The sequence below is a fragment of the Mustelus asterias genome, chromosome 11 (assembly GCF_964213995.1).
Source record: "Mustelus asterias chromosome 11, sMusAst1.hap1.1, whole genome shotgun sequence".
NCBI classification, from domain to species: domain Eukaryota; kingdom Metazoa; phylum Chordata; class Chondrichthyes; order Carcharhiniformes; family Triakidae; genus Mustelus; species Mustelus asterias.
Window position 1 is genome coordinate 55,313,711 of NC_135811.1, and position 19,397 is coordinate 55,333,107.

The window sequence follows — 19,397 nt, forward strand, 5'->3', positions numbered from 1 at the left end:
TTCGTACCTTCCCCACCCTTGGGACCCCTGCCACTCCCCTGTCCTCCGGTTCCCAGCACTTCGTTGCAGGCAGCACCCTGCTGTGCCTCTTCCGGCCTCCGCAGCGCTGTTCCTGGAGGGACTGGAGAGCTGCTGGCCGACCTGATTGGCCGGCAGCTCCATGAGGTGAGACCTCCTCTCATGTGAGGATGGAAGTCCTGCCTTATGCCAATCAGCGCTCGTTAGAGCCTCAGGATTGCTGGAGTCCGCGGGGATGTGTTCCCTGGCAGCGGAGAAGAGAGAAAATTACAGGTCATAAAACAATGCAACTAAAACCACAGCTGGCCTCTCCCATTCTCCTCACATCACTAAACACTTCAATAAAGATCAAGTCAACAAATCAAGGTCACCGCAGATCAATATTCTCATCTAGAAACCCTTTTTCCATTCATGCAACATTTAATTCTCTTCAGGGTCACTAGAGACGACTAGTTCAATTTTCTGTCAATAATTGCTACTTCCCACAATCATATATGTATTAAATGGAAGAACAGAAAGATCCGGGGGTGCACATTCATCCATTCTCAAAAGCAGTAGTGCCTAAAAAGCCAAATGTAATTCTGGGTTCTGTACACGCAGGATTAGGATATAAAAGCAAGAAGGGGGTGTTCAATTTGAAACGACGTTAACTCTCGTCAGTACAATTACACCTCAGACACTGCAGCGTTCAAGAAGGCAGCTCACCACCACCTTCTGAAGGGCAACTAAGGATAGGCAGCAAATGCTGGCCTAGCCAGCGACACCCACATCCCATAAAGGAATAAAAACCAATTAGAGCCATAAGTTGGGTGCGATACAAAGTCATCAGATTGATACCAGGGATTCAAAGCTTTTGTGAAGAATTTTTTCTTGATAAAGGCAAAGGGAAGTCCTGCAGAGAATGTCAAAACTGGGGTGGCAGGGTTCGATTCCCCACTTGGGTGACTGCCTGTGTGGAGTCTGCACGTTCTCCCCGTGTCTGTGTGAGTTTCCTCCGGGCGCTCCGGTTTCCTCCCACAGTCTGAAAGACGTGCTGGTTGGGTGCATTGGCCGTGCTAAATTCTCCCTCAGTGTTACCCGAACAGGTGCCGGAGTGTGGCAGCTAGGGGATTTTCGTGGTAACTTCATTGCAGTGTTAATGTAAGCCTACTTGCGGCACTAATAAATTAACTTTAACTTAGAGAGGGTAAACAGTGAGGGATTATCAGGTTCACAAGTTAGTACAAGGAGCAGGGAGTCCAGATGATCACAAACCGAGTCCACTACATGCCAATTATTTATCGATAAAGCCACTCCTATTCAGTGCAATGCAATGCTGTGTTTAATTCCCTTCAGGATCAATATTACAGTGCACTCATTCACCTCTCTGTCAATGAAGTGTCTACTCCTGTGATCATTTTGTATTAACTGGAGGCAGAGAGAGATCCAGAGGTGTGGGCATGCACATGTTTAACAGAAGTATTGTAGGCAGCGGAGTACAAATGAGATCTTATATTATATAGATGGGGCCTTAAAATAAAAGCAAGAAAGTGATGTTAAATTTGGAAAGACATTATAGCTAGACCTTAGCTCTACACATCCCTTTGTGAGAATCATAGAATCCTACAGTGCAGAAGGAGGCCATTCGGCCCATCAAGTCTACACCGACCACAATCCCTCCCGGCCCTATCCCCATAACTCCATGCATTTGCCTTAGCTAGTCCCCCTGACACTAAGAGGCAATTTAGCATGACCAATCCATCAAACCTGCACATCTTATCTGGACAAATGTGAGGTAATGCATTTTGGAAGGTCTAGTACAGATAGGAAATGTACAGTAAATGGCAGAACCCTTAGGAGTATTGATAGGCAGAGGGATCTGGGTGTACAGGTACACAGGTCACTGAAAGTGGCAACGCAGGTGGAGAAGGTAGTCAAGGAGACATACGGCATGCTTGCCTTCATCGGCCGGGGCATTGAGTTTAAAAATTGGCAAGTCATGTTGCAGCTTTATAGAACCTTAGTTAGGCCGCACTTGGAATGTAGTGTTCAATTCTGGTCGCCACACTCCCAGAAGGGTGTGGAGGCTTTGGAGAGGGTACAGAAAAGATTTACCAGGATGTTGCCTGGTATGAAAGGCATTAGCTATGAGGAGAGGTTGGAGAAACTTAGTTTGTTCTCACTGGAATGACGGAGGTTGAGGGGAGACCTGATAGAAGTCTACAAGATTATGAGGAGCATGGACAGAGTGGATAGTCAGAAGCTTTTCCCAGGGTGGAGTCGTCAATTACTAGGGGGCACAGGTTTAAGGTGCGAGGGGCAAGGTTTAAAGGAGATGTACGAGGCAAATCTTTTACACAGAGGGTGGTGGGTGCCTGGAACTCGTTGCCGGGGGAGGTAGTGAAAGCAGATACAATAGTGAGTTTTAAGGGGCACTTGGACAAATACATGAATAGGATGGGAATGGAGGGATATGGTCCCCAGAAGGGTAGGGGGTTTTAGTTAAGTCGGGCAGCATGGTCGGTGCAGGCTTGGAGGGCCGAAGGGCCTGTTCCTTGTGCTGCAATTTTCTTTGTTCTTTGTTTATCTTTGGACTGTGAGAGGAAACTGGAGCACCCGGAGGAAACCCACGCAGACACAGGGAGAATGTGCAAACTCCACACAGACAGTGACCCAAGCCGGGAATCGAACCCGGGTCCCTGGCGCTGTGAGGCAGCAGGACTAACCACTGTGCCATCATGCCGTGCCAAGAAGGCTCTCAGAGCAGTGGATCAGGTACAATGTACCATCATTAGAGTGTTATCAGAGGCAAGAGTTTATAACGATGAAGAAAGTCTCACAGTTTGAGGCTTGTTCACTGGAACAGGGAAGGTGTTTGGAAATGATGGCAGATTTCAAGGGGGCAAACACTGAAGGATTATCATTCTATATTCAAGGGGTGGCTAAATATAGCACATAGGGCAAATGGGATCAAAGGTTATTGGGAGAAAGCAGGATTAGGCTATTGAGTTGAACGTTCAGCCATGATCGTGATGAATGGCGGAGCAGGCTTGAAGGACCGAATGGTCTCTTCCTGTTTCTATGTTTCTATATTAATTAACAAATCAATTTAAGACTATAGTTTCTGGATTGTAATTAGATTGAAGGAGAGGGAAGCTTTAGCAGAGAGGGTTTTTACAACATGGAATTACACAGCCACAAATCGATAGAGGTTTCAGGTTATTTAAACAGGGATTGGATGAGCATCTGGAAATATATCCAATAGGATATATGCAATAGATTACAGGGAAAAGACAGGGGAATGGAATTAGCGTCGATAGCTCCAATTGAAGATCCACTGGTGCGGAAAGGTGAGGATCTAAGCAAAGGTTTAAAGATTCTGGCTGACAATTTGGAGAAAGTGAGTCATTTCCTGTAAAATAAACAAAATACTGCGGACGCTGGAGTCTGAAACAAGAACAGAGGATGCTGGAAAAAAACCATCAGGTCTGGCAGCGCCTGGAAGGAGAGAAAGCAGAGTGAACGTTTCGAGTCCTTGTCAGGACTGAAAGGAGGGAGAATGTGTTAGATATTGAAGTGTAGCTGTGAGAGATTGCAGGCAAGTGTAGCAACTTCAAGAACAAAAGACCTGGTGTGGGAGTGGGGGAGGGTTTATATTGAGACAATACGTGTGTGGGATATTTTTATAGTAAGGAATTAATATGGGGGAAAAGGTTGGCGGTCTAAAGTTGTTGAACTTAGTTTGAAGTCCTGAGTGCTGTAATGAACCTAACCGGAAGGTGAGATGCTGGTCCTCTAGGTTACGTTGTAGATTCAAGTACCGGGGGTCAGCAGAAGATGGAAATGTGGAAACGGAAGTGAAGCAACTCTTTGCAGTAACCAGGAGAAGTGCAGTGGGGATGAATGTGGTAGAAAAGAATTTCTGGCTGAGAGGAAGCATCTACAGGACAACTGTGGGACCGACATTGTTAAATGGTGCAGAAACCTGCCAACATCAAGAGGAGAGGAAGAGTGACGGGACACTGATGAGATACAGATGCTGGGATGGGCATGCGGAGTAACAAAGGACAAAATCAGGAACCAGCACTTCAGGGGACCAGTGAAGACGTTGGGAGCATCAGAGACAGCAGCCAAGAAGAGACTGAAATGGTGGGATCACCTGTGGTGCAGAGAGAAAGAAAATGAGGAGAGATAGGTGATGGAGATGGAGCTGCCAGGAGTTTAAAGTTTATTTCTTGGTGTCACAGGTAGGCTTACATTAATGAAGTTACTATGAAAATCCCCTGGTCGCCACACTCCGGTGCCTGTTCGGATACTGTGGTAAACCACTGTTAGCTTATTACCTGTATATGTGACATGCCTGGACACATCCCTGCCGGCCCTACCCGAGACTCCTCCCCCCCTGGTCCAGGTATAAAGGTGACTGCTCCCCACCCCCCTGCCTCAGTCTGGACCAGTTCATCGGCATGGGTGCGCTCCAAGTCTTTTGCTAATAAAAGCCTATTTGTTCTTGCATACAAACTAGTCTTTGCTCAATTGATGGTGCATCAGGTACACTGAGGGAGAATTTAGCATGGCCAATGCATCTAACCAGCACGTCTTTCAGACTGTGGGAGGAAACCAGAGCACCCGGAGGAAACACACGCAGACACGGGGAGACTCCACACAGACAGTGACCCAAGCCGGGAATTGAACCCAGGTCCCTGACGCTGTGAGGCAGCAGTGCTAACCACCATACCAGTGTGCCACCATGAGGAGAAGAGAAAGGCCAGATGGAAATTGGAGTGTGAGGGATTTAAACACAGCGGGATTGGAGGGTGACTGGAGATGGAGAACATGATCAGCGAGCATTGTGGCGGCCCCAAGCAAAATGGGAGAAGCTGAAAGAAGAAAATCCAATTTGAGATGTCCAGGTGAGTGGGGGGTGTCCTGGTTCCTCTCTATTCAACCTCCACGGCTAGTCACAACAAAGGTTGAAGTTTCAGACTGTATTTAACCATTTCAGCTGTAAGCAATACAGAGCCAATCAAACAAACCTTTTATGAGTCAAAGATCGAGCAAATTTATTAGCCCCTAAACACAAGAAGAATAAAAATGTGATGTTGAGTATTCGGCTCTTGTCCAATTATACACACACACAAATACACACACGCACACACACACACATTGCGTGACTCAACACATACACACAAAAAGACATGCATTCACCACTCCGCACATGCACCCATACACTTGCATCACTCAGCACACAAATACAGCACAACTCAACGCACACACACAAAAGTACTACAGCACTCCACACACACACACACACACACATGCACACAATACCACTCAGCACGTATGCGCCACTCCACACACATACATGCACAACTTCATATACACACACATGCACATTCCACATAAATATACACATGGCGATATGGGAAGTTAGGGTGAAAATAAAGAAGGTAAAAGGATATACAGTTAAGTATCGTTTGATTGTCCTCAAAGTGTAGATTTTAAATGCTGTGGCCAATATGAATTCGCTGGTTTCTTGGATACGGATAGATGTAGAAGCTGTTGCAAATATTATGAGATCTCGATTCACTGAAAGGTTGCTGGTAAAATCAACAGTCAAATCGGGTGACACACATTTCAAAAGCGAGAGAGGGAGAGAGCAGCCTTCAACTTGTTTCCTTTGCTGAAGACTTTTTGACACTGCCTGTGTCATTTGCAATCTCTCTCTGGTGGCTGGGCAGCCTTGCCTTGAAATACTTCACCCACTGTGTGTTTCACTAAGTTTAGGGAGCGTCTGTCTGTGGCAGCCATTGTTTCAATATCGAGTATTTGCATTTTTAATGTCTCCTCCTGAGACAGTTACGGGTTTCAGTGGGTATCTGGATTATAGGAAATGTCTTTCTCTTCCTACCCTGCTTCAGGGTGATTACTTTGTCTCTCACCAGAAACAACCAGTTGAAGCAGCTTGCTCTGTCTCAATTTAAATTTCAAACCTTCTGGTCAGTTTAAATTTGAAAAATCATATTTTCAAAAATAAAAGGCCATAGCCTCGTGACAAATTGAAGGACTGACACAGATACAATGGGCTGAATGCCCTACTTATGTGCCATTAAGTAGCCCATTGTAAGTACCACATTGCCAGATATTTTATGACTTGCTCATTGGGCTCAACTTACAGTATCTTGCTTTATCTGATGTGATTGGCTTGCCAATTATTTGGATTATTTTGGAAATGCTTCCAAATTAAGTATTAAATGTATCTACAATTACAACTCGCACTTTGACCACTCCAAATCTGAGACAATGCTTCATTATATGTTTAAATTTTATCTGGTTAATAAAAGATTATTAATGCTTAGGTATCTGAATTTAAGAGAAATCTAATCATTATTTTTCAATGATAAAATGCTTTTTAAAGCTCTTATCACTATTGATAGCCTCCATAAGATCCATGCCGGAGATTCCAGCAAATCACACTCTATGAGCAAAGGTCACAATGAGAGTTTCATTACCAGCTCTACATAGCAGCTCAGAAATGACTTTATGTAAGGAAGCCACTCAGAGGCATGCAGATGAACACATATACTAATCTCCAGGATTTAAGCTGAGGGCTATCCTAATCGCACAAGTATTTACATTAATCAATTCTGCTCACTTTTGTGAGCTTTATGCCTTGTTGTACATGTTTTGTTTCACACACACACTTACACTCACAGACACACACTCACATACAAACATACACACATACACACACACAAACACACACAGAAACACACACAGAAACACACACACACACTCACACACACACACACTCACAGAAACACACACAGAAACACACAAACACACATACACTCAAACACAAACACTCAAACACACACACTCAAACACACACTCAAACACACAGAAACACACACACACCTAGAAATACACACACACACACACTCAGAGAAACACACACACACACACAGAAACACACATACACAGAAACACACACACACACACTCACAGAAACACCCTCACAAAAACACACACACACACACACTCACAGAAACACACTCACAAAAACACACACACACACAATCACACACACTCACACACTCACAGAAACACACGCACACTCACACACACACCCGCCCACACACACTCACAGAAACACACACACTCACACACATACAGAAACACACACTCACACATACAGAAACACACACTCACACACTCACTCATACTCTCTTACACACATTCACACACACCCTCACTCACACACACACCCGCACACACACTCTCACACACACACACTCACAGAAACACACACACCTAGAAATACACACACACTCAGAGAAACACACACACACACACAGAAACAGAAACACACACACACTCTCACACACACACAGAAACAGAAACACACACACACACAGAAAAACACAAACACACACACACACACACTCACAGAAACACACTCACAAAAACAGACACACACACACAATCACACACACTCACACACACACTCACAGAAACACACGCACACTCACACACACACACCCGCCCACACACACACTCACAGAAACACACACACTCACACACATACAGAAACACACACTCACACATACGCACACTCACACACTCACTCATACTCTCTTACACACATTCACACACACCCTCACTCACACACACACCCACACACACTCTCACACACCCTCTCTCACACACACACTCACAGAAACACACACACACTCATAAACGCACACACACACACCCGCCCACACACACACTCACACACATACAGAAACACACACTGAAACACACACTCACACACTCACATACACACACACTCACACATACGCACACACACACGCTCTCACACACACGCACTCACACACACGCACTCACACACGCACTCACACACACGCACTCACACACACGCACTCACACACACGCACACACACACACGCACACACACTCATACTCTCTCACACATATTCACACACACACACACAGACAATCATCAACACACGCACACTGAGACACTCACACTCATTCACATACACACGCAATCATTCACAAACACACACAGACACACTCACACTTATTCACACACCCACAGACACACTCACACTTATTCACACACCCACTGACACACTCATACTCATTCATTCTCACTCACTCATTCACACATGCACTGACACTCATTCACACACTCTCACGCTCACACACCTTCACTCATTCACACACACATTCACATTCACACTCACACACTCACACTCATTCACACAGTCACGCTCATCCACCTTCACTCACACATTCACACTCACACACTCATACACATTCATTCACACACACATAGATACATTCACTCACATACACACACACTGGCGCACACATTCATTTACACACGCGCACTGACACACACACATTTGTTCACGCACACACAGACATACACGCACTCGCAAACGATCATTTAAAATATCTCAAAAGCAGGTGCAATGTAAGGGATTACTTACTCGACTGGCGTTGTGTTATTGGAGGCAGTATCCAAAACGCAAGAGCCAGAAAAGCTGCAGTGGGTCAGTGAGATCAATAATCTGAGGAGCGCTCACATCCATTATGGTCTATTAGCTCAGTGTAATTGCAGAGTGTTAGTCATGCACTCTCAAACGCTGCCGGAGTGGACATTCTTCAGGACGGTCCACACTGCTACAGTCTTGAGAAAGTCTGAAGCTCTCCGTATAGGAGCTATAATACAGAAGGATGTTCGACTAGGGGGATGTGGGGAATAAAGTAGACAGCGATGCAAGCTTCAGTGAGAGAAAAACCATTCGCGCTGAGTCACATTCTGCAAGTTTAGAGCAGGCTGAAATGTTGCTAATCCGTACGGGACTAGAAATAGCTATCAGCTCTGTCTGAAATGCTGCATCATGTCCAGAACCTGTTACACTGCTTCATGTTACCACTGCGCTGCTTCAAGGAGTCAAGGAGTTTATTATAAAGTTCAATCTTGATACAGAGGAAAAATGCGAAAGTCCATTTACACAGCTGCTTACAAATCAAAAACAATATTAGATGCAATGAAATTCCCCTTCCCTCCCTCCCCCGCACATTCACTGATGACTACACCATGTCAACAGCAAAACCAAACAAAAGCTTCCAGCACAGTGAAATATTTTACAAGCTACTTCGCAATATTAATCAGCAGAACTTTACTGAAAATAAGCATGAATTTTGAAAAGACCTGTCAGTGTTGAGTGATTACATACCTTGAATGAGCCTTTCTTTTCACTTTATTTTTAATCCTCCACACACTCCTCTCAACGTAGTGCTTAGCCAAGCAACTGTACTTACCACACTGCAATAACCTTTCAGAAGATCAAACCTCTCCTGCTGGCTTCAGACACCCTTCTGAAACAACAAAATCCGGGTTGGCTTGTTTCCTGTTTTCTCTCTGTGCCAGTTTCTAATTTTCCATGAGGGCATTGGAATAATCTTTCATGTGACCAGCTGGTCACATGCATGGGCACTAGGAGATACTAAACTCCCTACCAACACCCAAAAGCATTTTCAACACATACTAGCATCCCTACCAAACAGGACAGAGCCCGCTTCATGTGAGCCACGCCAACTCCATGCATCCAGTGATTCGAACACAGCCTTGAGCTTTAACAGGGTGAATATTTGACGGATAAACCCTCTGGGCGCCACTCTGCATTTCTAATGGGTACTTACCATATCTCTAAGTGTCTCTTTAATCGCAAGGTTGTTGTGCAGAGCAGATATGCTTCATGGCAATGCCAACCAGCTGTGTAAAACTGGAGTCTGAGTGCAGTGCGCTGTGTAAAAACAGCCTAAGGACTTTGTGCTCCAATTTATATCCCTACCGCTTCATGTCACTTGCAAGCACAGATATCATTTTGGATGCTCATTAAAATATTGATCAGACAGCAAATAAAACAATTCTGCTTAAAAGGTCCAAAATTCCATTGGTTAATCGCCCGATTTAATTATCAGAAATGAGGGGATATCTTCTGTTTACCCACTGAGCTCAACAACAGGTCAATATAAAGCAGGTAGATCATTTCTGCCAGTTAAAGCTGAATCTGTACATGAATTTCTCTGCCACTTCATCTTCATGTTCCTACATGATAGAACTTTCCCAGCACTGGCCCAAATAGCGAGAAACACAGTGGAGAGCCAGAGGACACAGGCGTCAAGTGATTGGCAAAAAGAATCCCAAAGGCCACATGGGGTTATGGGCGACACGGTGGCACAATGGTTAGCACTGCTGCCTCACAGGGCCAGGAACCCGGGTTCATTTCCAGCCTCAGATCACATCCGTGTGGCTTTTGCACCTTCCCCCTGTGTCTGCGTGGGTTTCCTCCGGGTGCTCCAGTTTCCTCCAAAGATGTGCGGGTTAGGTTGATTGGCCATGCTAAATTAATCCTAGTGTCAGGGGGATTGGTGGGGTAAATATGTGGAGTTACGGGGATAGCCCTGGGTGGTTTAGTTGTCCGGGCAGGCTTGATGGGCTGAATGGCCTCCTTCTGCACTGTAGGAATCTATGGTTCTATGATAGACCTTGGGTGAGATTTGCCAATCCCGATCCGGGGATCAGAAATTTACGCCGAAAGTCAACAGGCCTTTGAATGGTCTGTTAAATTATCCGTACCGCCCACAATGATTCCCACGGCAGGCAGGATCGGAAAATGGGCCCCTTTTTAATCTGTTGGCATTGAAGACTTTTCCTATTGTTCCAAACAACGCAACAAACCCTCAAGGATTGGAGCAATACAACATTATCATTTTCCCACAAATACAGACAGAAAGAGACAAGCGAGCACCAACATAGCTGGTTTGGATTATTCATTACAAAACTCCATCTCCAAATATACAAACAATGAAAGGATGTTTCAGAGATTGGGAAAAAAGATGTGCGGTTAGGTGGATTGGCCATGTTAAAGTGCCCCTTAGTGTGAGGGGGATTAGCAGGGTAAATATGTCGGGTTACGGGGATTGGGTCTGGGTGGAATTGTTGTTGGTGCAGGCTCGATGGGCTGAATGGCCTCTTTCTGCACTGTAGGGGTTCTATGATTCTATGATTCTAAAACAGGAAAACAGAATAAAGCCATGAGTAAAACAACATTTAAAAGGCATTTGGACAGGTACATGGATAGGAAAGGATTAGAGGGATATGGGTCAAATGCAGGCAAATGGGACTAGTTCAGTTTAGGAAAGCTGGTCGGCATGGACGAGTTGGGCCGAAGGGCCTGCTTCCATGCTGCATATCTATGTCTCTCTGCCTCTATGACATTGCACACCTCACTTACAGGATACTAGAGACAGAGCCACCTAACTTACATTGCAGGATTTTCAATGTAGCTACTGCCATTGTGCATTGAGCCAAGGAGAATATAGAGTGCTGACGCAGCACCCCCTTTTTACACAGTGCACTGCCTGAGACAATTCTGTCGCGACTTGCAAAGGAGAGGCACCTAAACCGAAGACGTTTGCGAGGGAAAGGGTGAGGGAGTGTGATTAGCTGAATTGCTCTTATAGAGAGATGGCTGAATGGTCTCCAGCTGCACTGTAACCACTCTTTGCTTCTATTTTATGTGAACCTGGGTCACTGGCATTGTATCTTTCAGCACTTCATGCCCTGGTCAACACTGAAATATCATAGCTTTCTCGACAAAATCGGATTGAGTGATGGATATACTTCCAGTCTTAAAACGAGCAGATGATTGAAAGGAAAGGCTCCTGTTTTTATCACTGTATTACACAGGCAATTCACCGTAGCCTTGCCAACAGTGTCCGTGCTTTCATTATTTTTTTGGATGTAGCACGTTACAAGTGTTAGATCGTATTCTGGAGCGGCTGCTTGCAATGAAAATACAGAACTCCCAAAAAATCCACTAATACATTTACCGTTTTGTGGTGCAGCTTAATGATGCATTTCCAACGTGCAAATTTTGTTTAATCTGTGTAATTCACGGGGATAGGAGAAATTCTCTTTTAGATAGCACTCTATCTAATTACAGAGTTGTCCCACTCTGGGGCTTGAGTGTACAAATCAAGGCTAACTCTAAATACCACGCTGGGAGAGCACTGCACTGTCAGAGGGTGCTGTATTTTGGGTGGGATGTTAAGCCAAGGCCCTATTGGCCTGCTTGGTTAGAGGTTAAAGAACCTCCAGCACTATTTTGAAGGAGAGCAGGTCAGTTATTCATAGTGCCTTGGCTGATATTTATCCTGTCAACAACATTCATTTGCACAGATGCACCATAGAAAGCATCCTTTCCCAATGTATCGCGGCTTGGTATGGTTCCTGCTCTGCACTTTTGAGCCACTCACCATCCTGACTTGGAAATACAGTGGAGCCCCGATTTTATGCGCCCCGATTTAGCGCGAAATCGGATATTACGCGATCGCGCAATGGATCCTTTTTTTTTACTATTTCCGGTTTAGTGAATTAGCGCGACCCCGATTTAGCACAACCCCGATAACATTCACGATCACATTTTATGGACCCCAACCATCGCGTTAAAACGGGACTCCACTGTATATCATCATTCCTTCGCAGTCGCTGGGTCAAAATCCTGGAATTCCCTCACTAACGCACAGTATGTGGACTGCAGCGATTCAAGAAGGCAGCTCACCACCACCTTCTCAAAGGCAACTAGGGATGGGCAATAAATTCTGATGTGGAGATGCCGGCGTTGGACTGGGGTAAGCACAGTAAGAAGTCTCACAACACCAGGTTAAAGTCCAACAGGTTTATTTGGTAGCAAATACCATAAGCTTTCGGAGCAATGCTCCTTCGTCAGATGGAGTGGTCTCTGTTCTCAAACAGGGCACAGACACAGAAATCAAATTACAGAATACTGATTAGAATGCAAATCTCTACAGCCAGCCAGGTCTTAAATGTACAGACAATGTGGGTGGAGGGAGCATTCAACACAGGTTAAAGAGATGTGTATTGTCTCCAGCTGTACTGTCTGGAGACAATACACATCTCTTTAACCTGTGTTGAATGCTCCCTCCACCCACATTGTCTGTACATTTAAGACCTGGCTGGCTGTAGAGATTTGCATTCTAATCAGTATTCTGTAATTTGATTTCTGTGTCTGTGCCCTGTTTGAGAACAGAGACCACTCCATCTGACGAAGGAACATTGCTCCGAAAGCTTATGGTATTTGCTACCAAATAAACCTGTTGGACTTTAACCTGGTGTTGTGAGACTTCTTACTGTGCAATAAATTCTGATGTGGAGATGCCGGCGTTGGACTGGGGTAAACACAGTAAGAAGTTTAACAACACCAGGTTAAAGTCCAACAGGTTTATTTGGTAGCAAAAGCCACACAAGCTTTCGAGCCTCGAAAGCTTGTGTGGCTTTTGCTACCAAATAAACCTGTTGGACTTTAACCTGGTGTTGTTAAACTTCTTAATAAATTCTGGCCAGCCAGCGACGCCCGTGTCCCACAAATGAATAAAAAAAGATTAACTGGAGTTTGGAAATAAAAGTAAATTGAGAATTAAGCAAATAAGATGTCCTTGGAGATTTTCAATAGCAACTGGAGTTTAATTTAAATAAGTTTGAAGTGATGCATTTTGGTAGATTGAACCAAGGCAGGATTTACTCAGTTAATGGTAGGGTGTTGGGGAGAGTTATAGGACAAAGAGATCTAGGGGTACAGGTTCATAGCTCCTTGAAAGTGGAGTCACTGGTGGATAGAGTGGTGAAGGCGGCATTTGGCATGCTTGGTTTTATTGGTCAGAACATTGAATACAGGAGTTGGGACATCTTGTTGAAGTTGTGCAAGACATTGGTAAGGCCACACTTGGAATACTGTGTACAGTTCTGGTCACCCTATTATAGAAAGGATATTATTAAACTAGAAAGAGTGAAGAAAAGATTTACTAGGATGCTACTGGGACTTGATGGCTTGAGTTATAAGCAGAGGCCGGATAGACTCGGAATTTTTTTCCCTGGAGCGTTGGAGATTTAGGGGTGATCTTACAGAGGTCTATAAAATAATGAGGGGCATGGATCAGTTAGATAGTCAACATCTTTTCCCAAAGGTAGGGAATCTAAAACTAGAGGTGAGAGGGGAGAGATACAAAAGGGTCCAGAGGAGCATTTTTTCCACACAGAGGGCAGTGAGTGTCTGGAACAAGCTGCCAGAGGCAGTAGTAGAGGCGGGTACAATTTTGTCTTTTAAAAAGCGTTTAGACAGTTACATGAGTAAGATGGGTAAAGAGGGATATGGGCCAAATGCGGGCAATTGGGACTAGCTTAGTGGTTAAAAAAAAGGGGGGGCATGGACAAGTTGGGCCGAAGGGCCTGTTTACATGCTGTAAACCTCTATGACTCTATGATTCTATGACTACACTGTGGTAGTTTGAGAGAGCTATTTGAGTTAATGAAGAACAGGGATTTTATAACAGTTTTACCCAATAGTGAATTAAGTCAATGCAGGATGATCTATTAATATATAATACTGCACCAAGTTATTCTTGTAACGAGAGGAGTTATAGTTTAGAACTTCGAGAAAAAGATTTCCTAAACATTTGGAACAAGAGTGGACCATTCAACTCCAGAGTGTGTTCTACCATCCAATTAGATGATGGTTGATCTCTACCTCAACTCCATCATTTGCATAGTTAATTAATATTTAATTAGTATGTTCTTGTCTCTCTTGATGCATCATTGTTAGTTGAGTTTGGTTACAGACAGAGATGAAGATGAAGGGATGTACTATAGTGATACAATATACTTATACGGTGGCATAGTGGTTAGCACTGTGGCCTCACAATGCCAATGACCCAGGTTCGATTCCGGCCTTGGGTGACGTGAGTTTACACATCCTCCCCATGTCTGCGTGGGTTTCCTTTGGCTGTTCCCGTTTCCTCCCACAGTCCAAAAATGTGCAGATTAGGTGGATCAGCTATGCTAAATTACCCCTTAGTGTTCAAAAATGCACAGGTTAGGTGGATTGGCGATACTAAATTGCCTCTTAGTGTCCCAAGATGTGTAGGTTAGGTGGATTGGCCATGGTAAATATGCAGGGTTACAGTGATAGGGCGGAGGGAAGAGCCTGAGTGGGGTGCCCTTTCGGAGAGTCAGTGCAGACTCGATGGGCCAAATGGCCTCCTTCTGCACTATAGGGATTCTATGGATTTAATGATAGATAGAAATCATAGAATCATAGAAACCCTACAGTACAGAAAGAGACCATTCGGCCCATCGAGTCTGCACCGACCACAATCCCACCCAGGCCCTATCCCCATATCCCTACATATTTACCCACTAATCCCTCTAACCTACGTACATGGCATGTTTCTCAGACTTGAGAAGAAAAAGATGGCTTTGGAGCCATGGTTCTCAGAGCTCTCCACCACCAGGATTCCCCTGACGCATGTCTGGACCTATTGTGACTGAACTGATATGGACTGATAGCTATGGCTTGTCAACAACTCCATATGTACTCTCAATCCTTCCCTTGTTGAATTTTCAATTGTGTTAACTTTTTGCTAAGACGTTATCCCCAATAGCACATCGATTATGCCACATTAGATACAGACACAAGGTGACCAGAGAGAAAATATTGCTAAGACCAACATACATATAAGAAGTGCTATGTGATTGCAAGAACAACAGAGTCACAAAATGGTCCAGTGTAGGCAAGGATGTTTTTACAATCAAGCTGCATTGTTAAAAAAAAACAAGCCATCAGGTTCTTGTTATCATTTCTTTCTACACTGCTGGTGCTTTGGGAGGAGGAAGCAATAAGGGAAAATATGGAATAATAAGGGTTTCATTTCGCAGAAACCTCTATTTACTCAACACTATATGATGCTTGCAATATGAAGGGAGGGTTTCACATGGTCAGCATTATGTGATCAATGTACTCGTCTGAGTCACCCATGATTCAAAGATTTAGTGTGCAGTCAAACTCACAAAGCTGAAAATGCCATGCTTTTCATTTTTAACACTTTCAGCGCCAGGCCTGATTGAAGGCTACACCCTTTCAGAGGTTGACATTCGACATTATTAATGGGGAAGTGACCATGTTTTAAAGTTTGAATCAACCTCCCCAAACTGGCTCTAACAAAGAGTTGCCACTGTGAGCTCCATTATATCCAGAGTCGTCACACGTATCATTGTGAACTGAATTGTTTTTTTCACCTCCTTCTTTCATTAAGCACACTGGGGGAGAAAGGGCTGCCTGTGAAATGAGTAACTGTTACTTACTTCTCATTGAGGAGCGTTTGAGGACTCTGGGTCTTGTACTCGATGGAGTTTAGAAGGATGAGGGGAAGATTTCATTCAAACTTATAGAATACTGAAAGGCCTGAATAGAGTGGACGTGGGGAAGATGTTTCCATCAGTAGGAGAGACTAGGATCTGAGGGCACAGCCTCAGAATAAAGGGACAATCCTTTAGAACCGAGATGAGAAGGAATTTCTTCAGCCAGAGGGTGATGAATCTGTGGAATTCATTGCCACAGAAGGCTGTGGAGGCCAGATCATTGAGTGTATTTAAGGCAGAGATGGATAGGTTCCTGACTGGTAAGGGGAGCAAAGGTTACAGGGAAAAGGTGGGGAGTATGAGGTTGAGAAACATATCAGTCTGCACATTCTCCCCATGTCTGCGTGGGTTTCCTCCGGGTGCTCTGGTTTCCTCCCACAGTCTGAAAGACATGCTGGTTTGGTGCATTGACCCGAACAGGCGCTGGAGTGTGGCAACTAGGGGAATTTCACAGTAGCTTCAATGCAGTGTTAATGTAAGACTTACTTGTGACTAATAAATGAATAAACTTTAACTTTACTTTGAATGGCAGAGCAGACTCAATAGGCAGAATGGCCTAATTCTGCTCCTGTATCATGCAATCTTATTTCAATCAATCCACTCTTTTCTGAACTCCCTGTTGATAGGCACTAAGATGGAGGAGGGAGTGGGGGGCGGCGGGGGGGGGGGGGGCGGGTGGTGGGGGGGGGGGTTACAGGTAAGAGGGAGGAATGTACACTGGTTCCCTCAACCCACCCCTGTTGACTAAATTGATTTGTCAGTGAAACCGATGATACGATCAGCCAACCAAAGCAGAGAATCTTCAGATCCCGGTTAATTGGTGTTCCAGTCAGACAAGTGGCTTTCGGACCCCAAGGAGCAGCACCAAGAGGCCTACAATGTGAGGCTTAACATCTTTCCATGGTGAAGAGTTTAATCATCAGCCTGTCACAAGGTTGACATGATTTGCCTTGAAGGAATCACTTGGCATGACACATGGCATGTTTCTCAGACTTGAGAAGGAAAAGATGACTTTGGAGCCATGGTTCCCAGAGCTCTCCACCACCAGATTCCCCTTGACGGATGTCTGGACCTATTGTGACTGATCTGATATGGACTGATAGCTATGGTTTGTCAACAACTCCATTATCATTGAATCGTTCAACAATCAGGATGATAGAATGCAAACCTGATGGACTTTGGTCACTTTTGTCCAGCAATTCTCATATGAACCCACATTGCGACAGATGAATCTGGTTACCTTGGTATTGATGGATTTGATTTGGGATGTCAGCCACCTAATGCAAACCATGGCCCAGCTACCTATGTCCATAGCAACCTCTTAGATACTAAGGTCAGCACTGCTGCTTCATAGCACCAGGGTCCCAGGTTCAGTTCTGGCCTCGGGTCACTGTCTGTGTGGAGTTTGCACATTCTCCCCGTGTCTGCGTGGGTTTCCTCCGGGTGCTCCGGTTTCCTCCCACACTCCAAAGATGTGCGGGTTAGGTTGATCGTCCATGCTAAATTGACCCTAGTGTTGGGGGATTAGCAGAGTAAATGCGTGGGGTTGCGGGAATAGGGGCTGGTTGGGAAATTATGGTCAGTACAGACTCGGTGGGCCGAATTGCCCCCTTCTGTACTGTAGGGATTCTATACAATTCTATATATAGAGTCATAGAGGTTTACAACATGGAAACAGGCCCTGAGGCCCAACTTGTCCATGCCACCCTTTTTTTAAAAACCCCTAAGCTAATCCCAATTGCCCGCATTTGGCCCATATCCCTCTATAACCATCATACCCATGCAACTGTCTAAATGCTTTTAAAATACAAAATTGTACCAGCCTCTACTACTACCTCTGGCAGCTTGTTCCAGACACTCACCATTCTCTGTTGAACAAATTGCCCCTCTGGATCCTTTTGTATCTCTCCACTCTCACCTTAAACCTATGCCCTCTAGTTTTAGATTCCCCTACCTTTGGGAAAAGATATTGACTATCTAACTGATCTATGCCCCTCATTATGTTATAGACCTCTATAAGATCACCCCTCAGCCTTCTACGCTCCAGAGAAATAAGTCCCAGTCTATCCAGCCTCTCCTTATAACTCAAACCATCAAATCCCAGTAGCATTCTGTACTCTTTCTAGTTTAATAATATGCTTTCTATAATAGGGTGACCAGAACTGTACACAGTATTCCAAGTGTGGCCTTACCAATGTCTTGTACAACTTCAACAAGACGTCCCCTGTACATGTTAAAATACAGCCCATGTCATATCCATGAATGATTCTGAGTTTGTCCGGATTGATGGTTTCAAGATTGCACACCCTCATAACCTGGAGAAACAACATGCTCCCTGCACATTCTCCATGATATGTGTACAGGCCAGTGTTATCCCAATCCAACAAAGACCCTGGATGGTTGCAAGTTGAAAATCTAATAATGCTCAATCTGCTCTGATCCACGACTCGAAGCAACATGAAACCTTCCACTCAAAGAAATTAAGTCAAGATTCCTTCCCTCGCATCTGCTGTCACATCAATCAACAGGCACCCACAACGAGCATTGTTCCTGACCACTGTCTGTACAGTCAACACAGGCCAACCAGTGACTCAACAAATATACAAGAAAACCCAGGTGGAAGCTTGGAAAAGCTAAACAGAATGTGTTTAGCGAGACTGTTGCTTAGATCATTGTTGGTAACCCTGATCTAACATCCCGATTAAGAAAGCTTAATCATGTTCCATGGAATCTTCTAGAAAGCTTCAAATCCACCATCTTTTGGGCCCTTGACAACACCATGACTTAACAAGGGTGCACAACCCTATTCAAGTTGTTTGAGAAGTCTGGTGACACAGATGTTGCAAGTCTTGGACGAGATAGTCTTGCCCTTGCCTGGGTTCTGCTGAATGTTCACTGGCACAGACCTGACCATCTAAGCCACGCACCGATGAAAAAGGGCAAGAGTCCCACCTCTCAATTGAGTATTTGAACAGGAAGTACATGACGAATGGGGCCACCATTGTAGAAATTCTCTGTACCAGCAGTCTGCAACCAACATTCACGTCATCAGATCCCCGCTGCGCTGCTTAGTATGAAATCTGGCACAGCCTACAACAAC

At 44.7% G+C, this 19,397-nt stretch overlaps 1 protein-coding gene across 6 annotated transcripts in view; it reads right to left on the minus strand.

The window, feature by feature from the left end:
• Positions 1-19,397, minus strand: part of fam13c (family with sequence similarity 13 member C) — a 181,423-nt gene that overhangs the window by 123,854 nt on the left and 38,172 nt on the right. For 2 of the 6 annotated variants that reach the window (XM_078223618.1, XM_078223612.1), the window contains exon 1: positions 9,252-9,374. The exons of 2 other annotated variants lie outside the window; for them this stretch is intronic. The gene's annotated coding sequence lies outside the window, so the exon portion shown is untranslated. Of the gene's footprint in view, positions 1-9,251; positions 9,375-19,397 lie in introns of those variants that run through there. 2 more of the 6 variants (XM_078223616.1, XM_078223613.1) reach the window with 2 other exon arrangements.